We start from the raw sequence: 16,930 nt of genomic DNA, 5'->3' as shown, positions 1-16,930 counted from the left end.
GGTGGGAGTGGGGGGGACGTTCCTCAGTTGACACGTCGGATGCGTGCGGCACCGATTGGGAATTTACCCAAAGAGCCATGAAAGTCGTAATCTCGTGGCCCACTTTTGATGCGAACTGTCTGTCTTGAAATGACAGTTTTTTTTCTTTTAGCCTTCCTTTTCAGTGCACCCCGCTAGCCATGAGGAAAAAACAAGGAACGAGCGGGAAGATCCTTAAAAACTGAGCCGCAGAGTTCCGAACGTGCTCTCTGCAGCCAAGACCCCTTGGAGCGCGAGATTGACGGAGCTGAATGATGGCGCAGTCTGGTTTAGGACCACGGCTCCTTTAATAAGAAGTAGCCGAGGTCCACTTCCTTGTTTGTCTGCTGAGTTTTGGATGTGCCACATAAGACTTCCTCTCCTCCTGAGGCACCGAGGCTTGACAGGAACATTTTTTTCCCTGTGCTCTCTTTCTCCACCCATCCCAGAGTTCCCCTTCGAATTCTCAGAATGCTCTCGTCTTTCTCTCTTGCTTCTGACAGGTGCACTGCGGCCAATGGGATTTGTTTCTGTGGCCGGCAGGTTGTCAAGAGAGACAGCCAATAAGCAATCAAAGTGCCATGAGTTGCTGAAACAAAGAACCAGGGTTTTCCTGCCCCCCCTTCTCCTTTTTTTTTATTATTTTTTTTTTTATGGCGGCACGGTTTGGCGAGTCTTGCATGTATAATTAAGTGAGAGGAAAAAGGAAAGGCCACTTAATCTTCCCCCTAATGGCGATTCCTTCCATCACTGGCTTCCTCTGGGGGGCATACCCCAAAGACCGCTCCCCGGGTCACCGGTGTCCCCCAATTGTCATTGGTGAATCTTTTTTATCAGGCTGAGAGGTGTTTGCTTGCGATGTGGCATTATTCCATTCATCATTGCTTTGTTCCTTTAAAAATTCGTAGGGCAGCGGAAGGGTCCGTCAGTGGGGCGATTTATCATCTGAAGGAAAAGAAGAAAGATGTGCAGGGGCCCTAGTTGCATATTTCACATGAGATGTGTACACACACATGCACACACATACACTTCTACTACCGAAGCCTGTCCTTTCACAGTTTTTATTTGTTTTACCACTTTAGTTGCTGCAGCAGAAGCAGTTTTAAGGGAGCCGCTGGTTGTAATTGTATTGTGTTGCGAGGGATCCAAATGTATTCATCTTCCTTAATTAACTGCCCACTCACTGTCCGCACCTTAGACATTAACGGCATGCACCATTTACTGTAGATTATTCCAAATATACTGCCTTTGTCACGTACAGCTCATTACAAGAGGCTCTAAATAGCCAGTGTTTTAATATCTTGCCAAGTTGTAAATACGTAATTTTCAGTCTCTCTTACATTTGCATGTCATTAGTTCCCCGTTTCCAATATGCAAATCTGCTGATCTCAATATTGAGATCAAAAGATACCGGCAGATATTATAAAAGGTCATTGATGAACTAGAGATGCTGCTTAAGTGTCGCTCCATCCTTGAGTGGCCAAACTAGTTGTTATCAGTTTCAAGTGTCGTCTGCACAAGTTCCATCCTCCACGCAAGTGTCCCTGCATATGCAGGCCAAGGAGTTGCACCGAAGCCTGTGATTTACCCCAAATGGGCCGCACTGCTGCGCTCTATAATATAGACTATTATGTGGTCTCACCACTGACACTAATGGGATGTTACAGCGATTTAAAATGATTTAATGGCTCCCAGGTTGGGACCCTAATGGCCCTCTTTATACTGCAATGCCTATTATGAATGTGAATGACAGTGTTGTGAAGTGCCTCTGTTTTTTTCCCACATCTGCTCAAACAGTGTGACAGGTGCCGCTTTACCGGCCGAGTGGAGGGATCAAGGGAAAAGAGGGGGAAGGCACGTGTTGACTGCTCAGTCCCTCATTTGATTGGCTTCTTCCCTTACTGTCAATCCTTCCTGTCTTCCTGACACAAAAATTACTTGGAGTTATGTTTACTGGAGTTATTTAGTCTGATGAGAAAGATAGGACATTAATTGTCTGCAATTGTCCAGTACAGGTTTTGTTTCCTCAAAGTTTGAAGTATACAGTCCTGCTTATGGATGCTATACTGTCATAAAAAATGTGCAAAAATGGTACCTTTAGGGGGGTACATGACCCTAGGCAATACCATTAAAGGTACACCTTTGTACTTTATCTACCTCTAAAAGGTGCATATTCGTATCTCAAGGGTACTTTAATGTACTAATATGCACCCTTTAGGGGCACATAAGCTATAAAGGTCTACTTTTAGGGGCACTGTCCCAGTGACAAGCTTAAGGTAAATATTTGCACTTTTTTTGACAGTGTACCAGCAGCTGCATATTAATGATGGTGGTGTGGTATAGTGATTGAAATCCAGGCCCAATAAACTGAAGGTTAACCTGATCATCTCAAGGAGACCCAGACGGAATCTCCAGACCTTTCCTCATTCTCTGCACTGAAATTTCAGCAGATTACCAAATTAGCCAAAATATTTCTTTAACAAACGTGCAGATCTTGTGTGCAGCCGGAAGTATGCAGATCCTGTGTGGGCTTGGCTGTGACCCCTTACCATTGTCCTCTTGAGCAAGGCACTTAACCTTGGATTGCTCTAGGGGGTTTGTCCCTCTAATAGGTTCATGGAACCATTCTGTGTGAGGTCTGTGAATGCCCTGGGTATGGTAGGACCATGCATTTTGGTTTTATCTTGTTGAGGTTGAAGTTTCAAACTGATGATTCATGGAGCTGTCAACAGTAATGACTTCTAGTGAAATGAGATACATTAATAATCATGAACAACTTGGCTTACAATGTCTGTTATAAATGGCAAAGCAAGACCTAGAGGGTGTCATTACAGCAAACACTAGTGTAGTAGCATTTCGATAAGGCTAAGCTAGCTAGCTTCTGAGCAGAATTTGACCTATTCAACATGCAAGCCCCTCCAACACAAACTGTGAGCATCATGGATGGTTCACCGCCTGGGTAAAGCCTATTGATCGGAACGGTCAGAGGCGGCCTTGGGGTTAAGCTAATTGTGTCACAGTCCCAAACATCTAATATGAACTTTCCTCCCTAAAGTATCTGTCCTGCCCTCATTAGCATTAAACAACCACAAGCAGTTTGACAACAATGCCCTAGACTGTCCCTCCTGAAAGGTGAAAGTCCATGTCCAATCAGAGGGTGATGCTGAAAGGTGGTGAGAGGGGTTAAAGGAAATTGAAGGCTGGAGGACGATGGCATCGCTGGACTTGAGCTGCCACTCATCCTTTTTCTAGTTTTCCAGCCCCTCTGGTTAAAACCGCACTGTCCACAGGCATTTTGAGAGCCGGAGAATGAGAGAAAGCCAGCAGATTGACATCCCTAGCAGTCATTACACGCTGGGTTGAATACTAGATTACTCCAAAGTGGCTCAGGGTCAAGCGGTAACGTGTTCGCTTTTGGCACGCGATGACTTTAATACCCGACGCCGTATTAGACAATTACCACAAATCCCAGCGCCGCTCCAAAAAAAAAACAAAAAAAAAAACACAAAACACACACAAAAAAAAAATCACCTGCCAAGTGGAGCTTCAGCCTCATTCAAACCAGACAACAAGCAGCTCCATTTTGAGACAATAGCACAAGGTCTGCTGTCCAAAATGGCCACTATGAGAAAGCACATCCCCATTTGAACCCGTGAACTGCTATCCTTTTTCTTCTGGGTGAGTGATACGACCTTTAGGTGCTTTGGTGACAATTACAGAAAGCGAAAAATTGAATTATTAGCTTTTCTTTGCCTGCCGGTGGCTGTGTAGGCGTAGCTGAAAAACGCGGTAATTATTTAGCTAAATTGGCATATTATAATTTTTTTTTCCCCTCCTTTTGGAAAATGAGTAATAAAGGAGATGGCATGCTGGTTGTTGAGAGAGGTTTGAATGAAGGCAAGTGATTTAAATAGCTGGTGTAAGCTCGGCTTGATGTTGACTGTCAATAGGAACAATAGACATGCTTTTTTCAGAGGTCACTGGGAGACAGTTGGAATGAAGGGAGGCCATAGTCCTCCATTTTACCTCTCTTTGGCTTTCCTAGGTTCAGACAGGGTGATTTCCTTGATGGTGTGCACCTCTCTGGCCTTCTCTCTTCACTTCCTCTGCCTTTTCCCAGCATGCCTGATTGTAAGCATGTTCCCGCAGTGGCTGTAATTATTTTCCCCTTGGTATGCGCCCGAGATGAGCGTTTTGCTTAGTGGCTTGTATCCGGCTCTGACAAGCCTCGTTTTGATTATGGTATCCAATGATTTGGCAAACCCTAAAACCTGTGTTGCTAATTAGGTAGCGTTTGAGTGGAATAGATGACTGCGAGGTCCCCTCAAGGTCATTCCTGCCTCTCCGAAGCCCGGCAATAAATTTGAAGTTTGAACGGAAGGGGAGCAACGGGGCCAGTGAATATGAAGATGAAAGTCCCTGGACGATTCGTTTTTTGTGCTCACTGGGATGTGAGCGCTGTCATGTGCACTCACACGTCGGCATTAACCTTTTCTTGCCTTGCCCCTCTCATCCCTACAAAACATATTCCTCCCCCCTTATCTCCTGTCCTGTCCTGTTTGTTTTTCCCAGATGTATGTTTCGGCGAGTACGTTCATGCATTTATTTGCCTTGGATGTGTGTGCGCTCTCATTCCATCGCGCTTATTCCAGTCAGCTCTTGAGATGTCCAGGGACCAAAATCCTTAATGAAGGCCTGATCAGAGACCCTCTCTATGTCCCTCTGTCCTGGCACCTGAAAAGCCTGTCTAGCGTGAAATAAGATGTACCAACTGTGACTCTTTTGTTTCCCGTTTTGAAGAGTTAGCCCAGTCCATATCATTAGCACAGTCCCTCATGGCAGTAAGCACAGAAAGCACAGAAAGGGGCTCTTTATCATAAGGTTGGAACATCGTTACTCAATTTAGAGTGATATTCGCACCGAAGACGATATATTCTTCCAGAACTGACCAGCAAATGATTTCTTAAAGGACACTTCTGAGTAGCACTACACATTACCCATAATGTCAGAATTGCTTGAATTGTGTTGTCTTTATTTACTTTTCAGAAGTGCATTTTTTGAAAAACAAGTACATTGAAAGAGGGCCATTTTTGTATTCCGATTACTACCTAAAGGCTTGTGATGGTAATGACTTTAGCTAATGTTCTTTCATAACATTGTTATGACATTTCGTAACATTTCGTACATTGTTTTTCATAATAAAAGCACTTCATTCTACAGGCACCATCTATTCATTTACTGTCAGATTATGCTAAAGTGGCTAGCAGGGTTGTACGCCATTCAGAATTGAATTTAGAATGCCTTTTAAATTCCAGTTTAAATCCCTTAATTTGAATTGGGTTAGCAAATGTTACCTCAATTCACCGTTCGCCAGGAGTTTGATTGACAGGCTATCTGACTAATCATGACACTGAATCCACCATTTTGTCCCACAAACAAACCAGATAGGACAGTTAATAAATAAACATCAGTGGACTTGAACTTAAAAAATGGTGTGTATTGATGTCTTTCTGCGGTTGAAACAAAATTCCTTCTGATGTTAATTCATGTTTATTACTAGGAGGAAGATATTATCGGTTCATCAGTTCTACAGCTATCTATCATGACACATTAAAGAGCCACAAAACAGTATTTATTGTTTGAATTTCTTAAAAAATGACAAAATTTGAAAGCTGAGACTTAGTGTCATACCAAAAGTAACCTGCTCTGTCTTGTCTGTCGGCACGTTGTCAGTGTCCACTTTGCTCCGCTATGTATTTTTCACTCTGTGAGAACATGATGTGTGGCATGACAGCGTATGGTTTGTCGGACAACAGCAACAGTGACTAAGGGGTCTTTGCGAATGGTCAATTAAATCGTAAATCCCAGTATTTGAATTTCCAGTAAGGAAGCAGAATTAAAATAAACTGAAATTCCAAGAAATATTAATACAATAATTTTGTCTAGGCAAACTTTGCATGTTAAAGGTTTATAGGCCTAGTTAATGAATGAATTCATTCATTCATTTATTTAATAGTTATACATTTCATTAGGTTTATTATATTTAATACATTTTGTGGACAAGGGTGGGAAGAACACTTAATTTCCCAGAATGCCTGGCCTGTGTTGAATTTCTTTGAAATGCAGTTGAGTAAATTCTACTTCTTTTGAGGTACAGAAAATGCAATTAATATTCACACTCATGAATTGAAAGGGAGCCGCTTCTTTAATTCTGCATTTTTGCACACCCCTGGTGTCCAGTTTTAGTTTAGTTGTTGTGTTATTTAACTGATAACGTACTTTTAAATTATTCCTTTGCAGAGCCGATGTTTCTTTTAGGCAACGACAATGGGGGCACATATTTCTTGTCTTTGTGAGTCTGTCTGCAGCCGCGGGGAGTGAGTTACCTGTTATTCTGAGGGAACTTCATGCAGGGAGGCCAGAGACACATGTATCTGTTTTTCAGATGGTGTTAAATCACACAGACGCAGAAAAATGGAAGGTCACATCCTCTTGCAATGGGAGGCCCGAGACTCACCCCAGTCCAAATATTGACATGGGTATGCTAAACTCAAGGCAATAAAAATCATCAATGACTAGCTTTAACCGCCAGTGTTATTCCAACGCAGTGTGTCCTTGAATTACCGCACAACACAGAGGCCGTTCTTTAGTTTTAAGTAACTCCGGTGTTCATTTGGGTTGGATCGTTTTCCCGGCCCATCTCGTAGCACGTCGTCTGTGTGCATCTCTGGACACTTAGTGTAATAAGAGCACCAAGTCTTGCAATATCAATAAAAACAGTACGGTAATGTGGTAAAGGGGTCTGCGTTAAATCAGAAGGGGCTCCTTCCTCATTCAAGGTCGGATGAAGAATGAGCTATTGCTTGCGTGAGCCGCTGGTCAAACGGCTCTACCCCGGCCCTCTGTGTTTTTAAATATGCAGTGAGGATTGGAGACCTTCCAGCGCTCTATGTGTAACCCTCTTTATGCAACAAGGGGTGAAATCTGCATTCTGTGTTGTGTTGAGAGGCCTTAAATGATCACCTGGGAGCGGATTTGACCTCATCCGTGACCTCTGAGGGAGAACTCTAAGAGATGGAGGGTTTTACTCCTCCTATACGTGTGCCAATGAAGCCGAAGGTATGTCGCACACACTCGGGCGCAATGAAGGACACCCGTGTCAGACGGGGTTCTAATGGGCTCACACCTGCCCACTGTAACTCAAAGCGAAGCGATTCTCATGCGGGATAACAGGGGCTTGTGTTTTCTGTCTGTTATTATCATTCTGGAAATGAATATCATGATTTTTTTATGACTCATTATTTTCCTGGCCCAGGAAGAGGGCCGATATTGATTGCAATGCAGAATTCATAAAGAGACAGACTCCGGCTTTTGTTCCTCCACTGTTTCCCTAGTCATGAAGTGTCCAGTCGGTCTTCCAAAGGAGAGCATGCTGCAATTTTTTTTTCTTCTGTTGTATCTCTGTTGTGTCAAGTGCTGTGGAAAGAATAGATCTTTCCCCTTTCAAACTAGTACCTCCTAAGGAATTCATTTATCTTGGTAAGGCCTTGTGTGCAAAGTGACATGGAAACTGAGGCGCTTTTGTGGCGGGAGGATTAATGGGACAAACGGAGCAATAAAAACGTCCAGCACTCAGAATCCCACTCAAACGCTGAATGTCTTATGTTCAGAATACCCTGTGTTCAGCAGAGTACGTGGTTCAGTTAAGGTGAAAACATTAATTTTGTTGGGTCTTATATTATTATAAATATATATTATTTTAAAATATAAATATAAATATATATATATATATATATATATATTATTAAAAATATATATAAAAATATTTTTTTCTCAATTGCTAATTTTAGTCAAAAAAAAAAAAAAAAAAAAATATATATATATATATATATATATATATATATATAAATTATATTCAAATTATATGTCCTTGAAGTTTTCCTTAGAAATTATGCCTTAGAATCATTATATACTTTTTTGATTTTATTAATTATCAGTAGCTTCTTACAAACACTTCCAAGAAGTTACATTTATTAATGACAATCAGAAAAAAAAAACAATTTGTGTAAGTAATATACTTAATTAGTCAAACTCTATAATGTTTACGGTTGCCAAGCAGCATTGAAATTTAGCATATTAATATAGAATTTTAGTTTATGTGCAGTTCTGCGTATACTGTCTTTATTGCTGTCTTCAGGAATTACTCATCCAGTCCAGATTTTTGAGTCGAAACAGTCCAATTTATAAAAAAAAATATTAAAATAATTCACACCAACGTCATACAATGACCTTAAGTAAAGCCCTACACATTTATGAAGGGGAAAATTGTGCTTGGAGCAGATGTAGTTAGCTGGTTGCCATTTAGCAGAATCTTTATATTTAAAGTGACTTACAGTGCACTAATTGCATGGACAGTCCCAGCGGGTCGACCTGAGGTTAAGTGCCCTGCTCAGGGGCACAGCGGTGATACAGCAAAGATTATGATCTCTCGTTTCTACTTCAGGCTGAACTTGCAATCCTTGTTGGCAGTGTAGATCTTTAACCAATAGGCTAACACCACCCCAGAACAATAAACAAGACAATTAACAATTTACCACATGGAGAACAGCTCATATTTATTCATTAAAGACTGGATTATCACAGCGGTAGCCCAATAAACGTTGCACGCTGCGTTCGGCATCAGGGTAAACTGTGCATCGAACCTTTGTTTGAAAGCAAGCAGGGCTTATAATTTTTCTACAGAGGTGACATATCCAAATAAAAGAACCAAAGCATGGAGAGTGACATTTTCTTTTTCCTTTTTTTTTTTTTTTTTTTTAAAGATCTCATGACAAATGGTAACCTGACACTACAGAATTACCGAAGTGTGTCTGAGAACTAATGAGAAAAATTTCCCAAGGGAATCTTTATCTATTGCTCCTTGGAGTGCACCTTGGGGACCTGCTCACCCGCTACTCTGTCTGTCACTCCACCCCCTAACACACACACACACGCGCCACAACTCGCACTTGACACCCTGCTTCCTTTACACTGTCGGGGAGTGAAGCCATTTCACTTTGCACCTTGCAATTAAAATCCGAGAGAGAGAGCGAGAAAGAGAGAGATACTCTTACTGTTGTACGAAGCACACATACTTGCCACGTTCCCCACCCCTGAAATATGTGGCATACACATGTACGCAGAATGTGTCAAGATTGTGTAGTTGAGAGCAATGACAGGTATGGAATTAATTAACAAAAGAAATCACACAATTCCCCTTTAGCAGGAGCATTTTCTATCAGCTTTTTACATTACGCCTGTATGATTGCATGAGAGATGTGGTGTTGCTGTGCTATTTACAGATGTCTCTTACTGTTTTAGCTCCCACTTTGTTAAAGTAGTTGTTGGTGAAATTGTATAGTGTTTCATCTTTTAAGTGTAGCCTTACAAAAGAGTATTATGGCGGTACCATAGTATAGTGATGTTGTCTAATAGAAATACTGCGGTACTTTTAGGAAAGCATAAGTACTATGTAATAACCATCTATTCCCAACATAATCTGAATTCATGTGTGATGTTGATTCCCCTCATGTTCACAGTTTGACAACCCAATAGTGTCCAAATATGTCTTAATTTTAAATTTAAACTATTATAAATATAAAAATATATAAATATATGTTTATTTCTTTGTCATTTAGAACCTAAAATATCAGACTTGGTTTTTATATTTTCTTATTTAATCAAGTGACATTCATGCATTTTAAAATGTGGTTTAAGTGTCAAACAGTTCTTTTTGGTTTCCAATTCATTTACAAAATTTTAATTGAGGAATCAAACAGGATGCACAATTGAGGTAAAAAAGAATGTGAGGAAGCAGAACAAAAATCACTGGAAACTTAAATAAATGAATGAATTAATGAATTAATGTTATTTTTAACTAGAAAAGCAAAGTTAGCCAAGACAAAATTTGAATGTTGGCTCGACAAAGTCTTGAAAGTTTTGAAAAAACAAAGAGATGGTTGATCGATTGGTTGATCGATTGGTAGTTCGATTTAAATTCATCTTTAAATGAAGCAGGTACACCTGGCCTCTTCTCAGGTGAGGTGTGTGTGTGTGTGTGTGTGTGTGTGTGTGTGTGTGTGTGTGTGTGTGTGTGTGTGTGTGTGTGTGTGTGTGTGTACAGTGTTGTTAGACAGCATGTCTAATCTGTGGCGTTACTATACTGACCTCTACAGGAGGTGTATTTATCTGTGTGTGTGTGTGTGTGGGTGGGTGGGAGGATGGGGGGTGATGTGACCCTCTTACATTTTCTGGTAAATAAAGCGAGGTCTCAGGCTGCAGAGGCGTGTATAATAGCTTCTAGTGGTGTCCCGCAGTAATGTTTGAACACAGCACCACAAACAGACCTGGACAGAGGAAGCTGTAGTATAAAACATTAGAATGGCTGCGAACAAACATACACACATGGCCAATGCCACTACACGCGGGTCAAAAGTCAGAGCCATGTAAACAAAACGCTTGATGAGTATTTCATAACCGTTCAATTTTTCATTGAGCAACAAATTGGAATTTCATGCGTTACATATGTGACCCCCTCCAGATATGATATTAAACATGAATTATGTGTGTCTCAAGCACCAAAAAAAAAAAAAAAACCCACAAAAAATTAAAGCACGATTCTCTTTGGGCCAGGCCATGTTGGTATGTGTGAAGACATTTGATATGTAGCTATTGTATGTAAAAAGCGTCACTTGTCACACTGGGCTCTTGAAATACCATCATACTGTTCATATCTACTTCCTGCATATCTGTTTCTCAGAGTTTAGGTTGTCATATTTTATTTTCTGCTTTTTGCCATACCTACATGAACTGATCAAGCAACTCTTAACTGGCAAAAATGATTCATTCCGGAATGAAACAAACGGCTATCTATAGCTGTGTCCTAATTCACAGGCTGCATCCTTCGAAGGACATGGACTTTAAATGCCATGCCTTCGAAGTCCGCAAAGGTTGACTCAAGCATTGTTAAATGGGACAGTCTAGCCTACTGAGGTATTGCTTTTGTCGCCTAACTGTGACAGCTGCTGTTGACGAGTGCCAGTAACGTTTGTACTGGACTTTTTTGAAAGTTACATTAATCTTAAAAGAAAACAGGGTTCACAACATGTCTGAAAATGTTCACCTTGATCCATTTGTATAGGCTAGGCTGAGAAGGATCCACTCGTTCTATCCTTCGTGGACTGGGAAAAGAAGGATGCATTAGTAGGCCGCATTTAAAGGAACCTTCGAATTGGGACAGCCTGTGATGCATTCAGCCTTCAAAGGATGCAGCCGCTGAATTGGGACGCAGCTTTTATGAGTGAGTCACTGAATTATTTATTCAACGGATTCATTAAAAAAAATAATAATTGAGGAACAGTCAAAAGTTAGTCATTGAATTGTTCACTAAACTGATTCATTCAGTGTTGCTCGGAGATTTTTTTTTCTTTTGTTGATATGTTTGTTTTCTTATTTATACTATTGAATTAGTCATGTATCTATCCATTGAATAGGAAACTCAATTGTTTTTCTTTAGATAGAAATGACAATGGATGGGAATTAAATGGACACTTTTGCTCGAACCTCCTGCTTCTCAGACTCTTTCAGAGTTTCAGAAGAGATCTCAACAGACTGTGCTCTCAACAGACTGTGCTCATATATCCATAGTCTGCAACCAAAGGTCAGTGATTTCAATATGAATATTTTCCATCAGATTTGTTCAGTCAATTTATAGTTTTACGCTTTTCCGGCACTTCAACAGTTGTTTTGGAATTTTAAGAGAAACTTCTGAAGTTGACATATGAATGAAACATAAGTGAAAACTAAAACATTACATTTCTTTGTTTTTTTTTTTGTTTTGTTTTGTTTTTTTGCAAATATATTAAAAATGTAAATTAAGATTTCTATGAAAGTGTAAGCTCAAAACAATACCATTTTCCTGTGGGTAAAGCAGAACAGTTCAAATACAAAACTTTTAAGCCAACGTGAAAATTAAAATAACTTTTTTCATACACATTACTGGTCACATTCCACTGAAAAAAAATGTTTTGTCTTCATTAAAAATGTTCTTTGCCCCTTTTAAATCACCTGTGAACCCCTTTTCATGATCTAACTCCAATCCCACGCTCACTTTTTATCATTGAATATCACGTTTCACTTGGAAATGTCAGATTATGGAAGTAAAACTTCATATTGACTTCAAATGACTTGTTTTTTCTCGGTCCACTCCAGACATTTCGCATTTAATTATGTGTCTCTGTGCACCCTGTAAGGGTCTGGGATACACTTGTTTAGTTTCAAACATCACAATCAATACGAATGTCATCAAAAATGTATGAGAACACTATTTTCTGTTTATGGATTTATTTATTTATTTTAATCCTGACCATAAGCATCTCTATGTCTCATTCTCTCACCCTCTCACACCTCAGGGGGTTTATAGATTGAGGACAGCAATCTTTGAGATGATTGACAGCTGATTCGTTCGGTGATGATGAGGTGCACGTGTCCAAGGAAAACAGACATGATGGAAAATTTGAACAGGGGCCGGTTCTAATTTCTGCTCAGAGTAATTATGATAAATGACAAGCGGGGGGCAATCATGGGGCCACGCACTTCTCCTAGTCACCTTCAAAGCTCGTGTTTGCTCAACAGAGGAATCACCGCGCATCCCAATTAACCCATCGACTGACAGGAGGATGACAATATTGCCACTGCCGCTGCCTCCTGTTGTTATTGTAAAACTTTGATTCAGTTGCTTTGATTTTCTTTCCAAACTTATGAGGCGTTGCACAGATTTCCGAGCCCCTCTGTTGACAATAATGCAACTTCAATCATTTTCAACGAGGTGATTGTGTCAAGCAACGGATGTCTCAACTTAATTTCAATTATGTCTTTGAAGAGAGTGGTATGTTGTATCCTCTGGACCCAATTAAAGCTGTTTTTAACCTGTGAGATAGACTTCAAGAATAACCAAAAAAAGCTGATCTTCACACACAGGGCTATAAAAAATGCATCCGCTGGTACTCACGGGTGTATCTGGCATCAAATTTGATTTTGGAGGAGTGTGCTTATTTTTTTCCCCCGCTCTTTTTGCAGTTCCCCCATGGTCAGCCACTTCAGTTCTTGATTAAATTAGATTTAGATTTGAAATGAAACCTAAAATGAGTCTTTCACTTCACAGTCTTGATTTAGTGACTGTCCCACCCCATTTTTTAGGAAGATAACATGTAGATTTGGTGATTACTTCTCCAGTTCACTTCTGGATCTTCCATCCCACCGTCCGCCCCTCTCTCTGTTCTCCGTGAGCGGTAGGGTCGGCAAACCGAAGTCTCGCTCCACCTACTGTGGCCTGTGTTGTGTGTGTGTCTCATTACCTCTCTGCACATCTGCCAAAACACGCACGTCTGTAGGCCTCTCCTGCGCGTCAGCTGCATTTACCATGGCTTTGAACACCTGGCCCTGCATGTTTTATTGATTGCTTTGTTGGTTGATGCTGGATTCCCCTACAATGTCCAGAGATGGGCTTATGTATTAGGAATGCAGCACGCAATAGGTCAGGCAGGATGAAAGGAGATCCGAGATGGGGCTTTTTTTATGTTACCCTGAAGAACTGGAGGCTAGATCCTCCATCAGATACCTACATTTATGAGCTGTTTTCACGACTGTCTGTGTTTAATGTGTTGATGCAGGATTAGCTTTAATGATGTACCCAAAATCCTCACTTATAGGATTAGTTCACTCAAGAATGACAATTGTCATAATTGAATCACGCTTATGCTGTTTAAAACACATTTTACATAATTTCATCTGTGGAACTCAAAATGAGAAGTTTAGCAGCATGTTCATGCTGCTCTTTTCCATATAATGAAAACATATTGTGACCAGCTCTAAAAATGACCAAAAAGCACCATAAAAAATAGTCCACACTGTACAATTTGTTCTCCATATTCCAGGTCTTCTAAAGTAATGATTCCCAACCTTTTTGACTTCAAGGCCCCCATTGTACACAACAATATGTGAAGGACCCATGACCTTTCCAGTTGTTCATTATTTACTTGATATTAAAATACCCATGGACTTTTATCTTTTAAATAAATTTAAAGGGTTAGTTCACCCAAAAATCAAAATTCTGTCATCATTTATTCAGCCTTATGAGTTTCTTTCTCGGAAATTAAATTGCCCATGAAATGGAAAAGGGCAGCATCAACGTTATGCTAAACATTTCCTTTTGTGTTCCAACGAAGATAGAAAGTAATGAGAGTTTGCAACAATATGATTTTAGGTTTCTTAAGTGTTTTCTGAGTACTCACTTGTCCTTTGTGACTCAGTATCAGTTGTGCGTATGCCTATAGCTTCAACAGTTATGGTTCCACATCACATAAAGGAACAACCTAAAGTCCCTCGAATGCTGTTAATTACATCACTGATTCGCCCAAGAGAAAGCAAGACAGCACACTGGCCAAAAACAGTCAGAGAATGTCACATTAATTAGAGGAAGAAGGAGAGTGGGGAAGAATGTATCACTGTGAAGTCATTAATTACATGCTTAGTTTAACCTCTTGACTTGGTTTCTATTTGTTCTAGAGGGGGTAAGACAGAAACATGCAGATGTGTCAGGACCTGCATTAACGCTCCATATTTTAGAGCCTCCGCTAGCTGCAAACAGTCATCAGATAAAGGGACGCTGCCTTGTTGTCAGACAGTCGCTCCACGTCGACTTTTTGTTAGCGCGTGCATCGGCTCATTTCCCTGTGGTACGGCTGTTTTGTTAATTCTCGAAAAGCGTTGACTTGCATTTCTCATTGTTTCCCAGCTCTCTCGCGACGGCTTTTGTTTGTTTAAATTCTTGTAATCGTTACAACAATGTTTAAGAAAGGGATCAGTGCATAGCAGATGGTCATAGTGACTGTTGGCAATTATACATGTTGGAATATAAAAAAGGCTATTATTTATTTGAATGAAAACGGTTGCAGCGCCGCCCGCACATCAGATTTGAGGCCGTTCTGCTGATACGAGCGTTACTTTTCAGTCCGAGATGAATAATCTTCCCTCATGTAGACTAAACACTAAATTAAAAAGCTCTTTTTGATCTACCTCTTTCGCTGTAATAAGACGATGGTGGAAGTGCGCACCGGTGACTTTGAGAGATAAAAAAGTGGCGGCGTTAGCCGTGGCGTGGGATAAGGGGAAATACATTCCCCGCATATGTAACGGGGCTTGATTAACAGCCTTCCCAAGCAAAAAGCTAATTATTTTATTGAGTCAGGAGACGGAATCTCACCCCGGGGATTTGGCATTAGCTTTCGAATAGAGAAGAACTGTGTCTTTTCCCCCGCCTCTCGGACGACCAGCAGTCTGACAGAGGGATGAGCCCCAGGTATGGGTGGTCTCAGCACATGTGTATCAATAAGGAGCTTACCGGCAGAACTGCAAAAAGGAGGGAGTACAATACCGGAGCAATTTGATTCTAAGCCCCTTAGGTCAATCCGTTGAACCCTTTTTTCCCCCCACAAGAGCTTTTTTATCAGGACTCTTCCCATTTTTTCATAACTCAAGTTCTGAGTTGGCGAGAATAATGTTTGCTGTCTTTCAGCTAGTCCTTGATTCATCCATACAGTAGCACGGTTTTCAGAAATCGCAGCAACGTTTTCTCTCTGGACTGCGGTTCAAAAAAAGCACCATACATTTACGTGCCCGAACAATCCATATCTGAAGCGGTGGCACTCAGACAACAAATCGCCCTCTGCGCGGGTCGGTGTCTCCAAATGCTAAGGTTAGAATTTAATTGTGACGCAAGGGGGAGAGCATGGCGGTTATGGACAAAATAGCAATGTACATGTCACAGGACGTGTTGCGAATAGTTCACTTAATACCACTGTATACACAGCGGACAGAGAGCGGCCACCTTTGCTCCCCGCTCTGCAAATCCCTGAATAAGAATGTGACATAAATTCTGCACATATAAAATTAGTAAATGCCACTGTAGCCATAGTTAAATATCACACAATTCCCCAAGGAGGCCCCTTGCAAGTTACCTTGCCCTATTTTGCAATAAAAAAGAAGGGGGGAAGAAATGTATGACAAAAAAGAGAAAGGGGGGGGGGGGGGTGTAGGCAAAGAAAAGACGGCGGCGAAGAAGTGGTGTTGGCTACAGCTGTGTGTAGTTACGATACAGAAAAAGAGAGAGAGAAGGGTTACGGTCCAGGAATAGCCAGGGTGGCTTTTGCATTTAGCGAGACCTCCCCTCCTGCCGACTCATATTGAAACTATCAAATAAAACGCGGCATCGAGAAGGCTTTCTCATATAGCTCATTAGGGGTTAAGTGTGGCCTAATCTTTTCTCTAATAAAGTTACTTTGAAGTGAGGAAAGTGGGCGGTACGGGGGCTGTTGAAAATTTTGTAAATGAGCTCAGCTAAAAGCCTGGAGTGTGTGTGTGTATGTGTGTGTGGACTTCTCAATGCAATCTGTCACTTTGAACACATTTAGAAATCTACTCTCCTGCAAAGTCTCACATATTTGTTACATTCTCCTGCAAAGTCTCCGTCCTCTACGGTTAGGGTTTCCTCAGCTTCGCTTTGCATGATGGGAGATTTTCCTTTTCCGTTCCACCGCCTGTTGCTGCGCTGGCGCGGTGCCATGTGCGCGGGGGGAAGCCCCTCATTAATTTAGCCACAGATTGCTGTTAGCTCCTCGCGCTCTGGTGAGAGGTGTTTACAACAGTTTAGCGGCAAACTGTCACAGACTGAAGCCTTAATGTAGTACAGAGTCACACCGCCTGGACGGGGCTTGTTTGTTTTTTTGCGTATGTTGGCATTTTCTGTTAATAGGCAACATTGGGCTGCCGCCAGCAGCTCTGGCAGAACGCAACAGGTCCTCTGTGGATGCCTGCA

At 41.1% G+C, this 16,930-nt stretch overlaps 2 long non-coding RNA genes across 2 annotated transcripts in view; both read left to right on the top strand.

Moving 5' to 3' along the window:
• LOC127511473 (uncharacterized) overlaps positions 1-11,679 on the top strand; it is a 100,236-nt gene extending 88,557 nt beyond the window's left edge. Inside the window, exons 13-14 of the long non-coding RNA XR_007930028.1 lie at positions 11,198-11,356; positions 11,573-11,679. This is a non-coding gene — a long non-coding RNA (uncharacterized LOC127511473). The remainder of the gene's footprint in view (positions 1-11,197; positions 11,357-11,572) is intronic.
• Positions 11,674-12,988, top strand: LOC127511474 (uncharacterized). The gene is made up of 2 exons (XR_007930029.1): positions 11,674-11,716; positions 12,468-12,988. It is a non-coding gene; the product is annotated as an uncharacterized LOC127511474 (long non-coding RNA).
• The last annotated feature ends 3,942 nt before the right edge of the window (positions 12,989-16,930 follow it).

Source organism: Ctenopharyngodon idella, chromosome 4 (assembly GCF_019924925.1).
Source record: "Ctenopharyngodon idella isolate HZGC_01 chromosome 4, HZGC01, whole genome shotgun sequence".
In the NCBI taxonomy this organism is placed as follows: Eukaryota; Metazoa; Chordata; class Actinopteri; order Cypriniformes; family Xenocyprididae; genus Ctenopharyngodon; species Ctenopharyngodon idella.
This window is presented reverse-complemented; position numbering and strand designations above follow the sequence as displayed.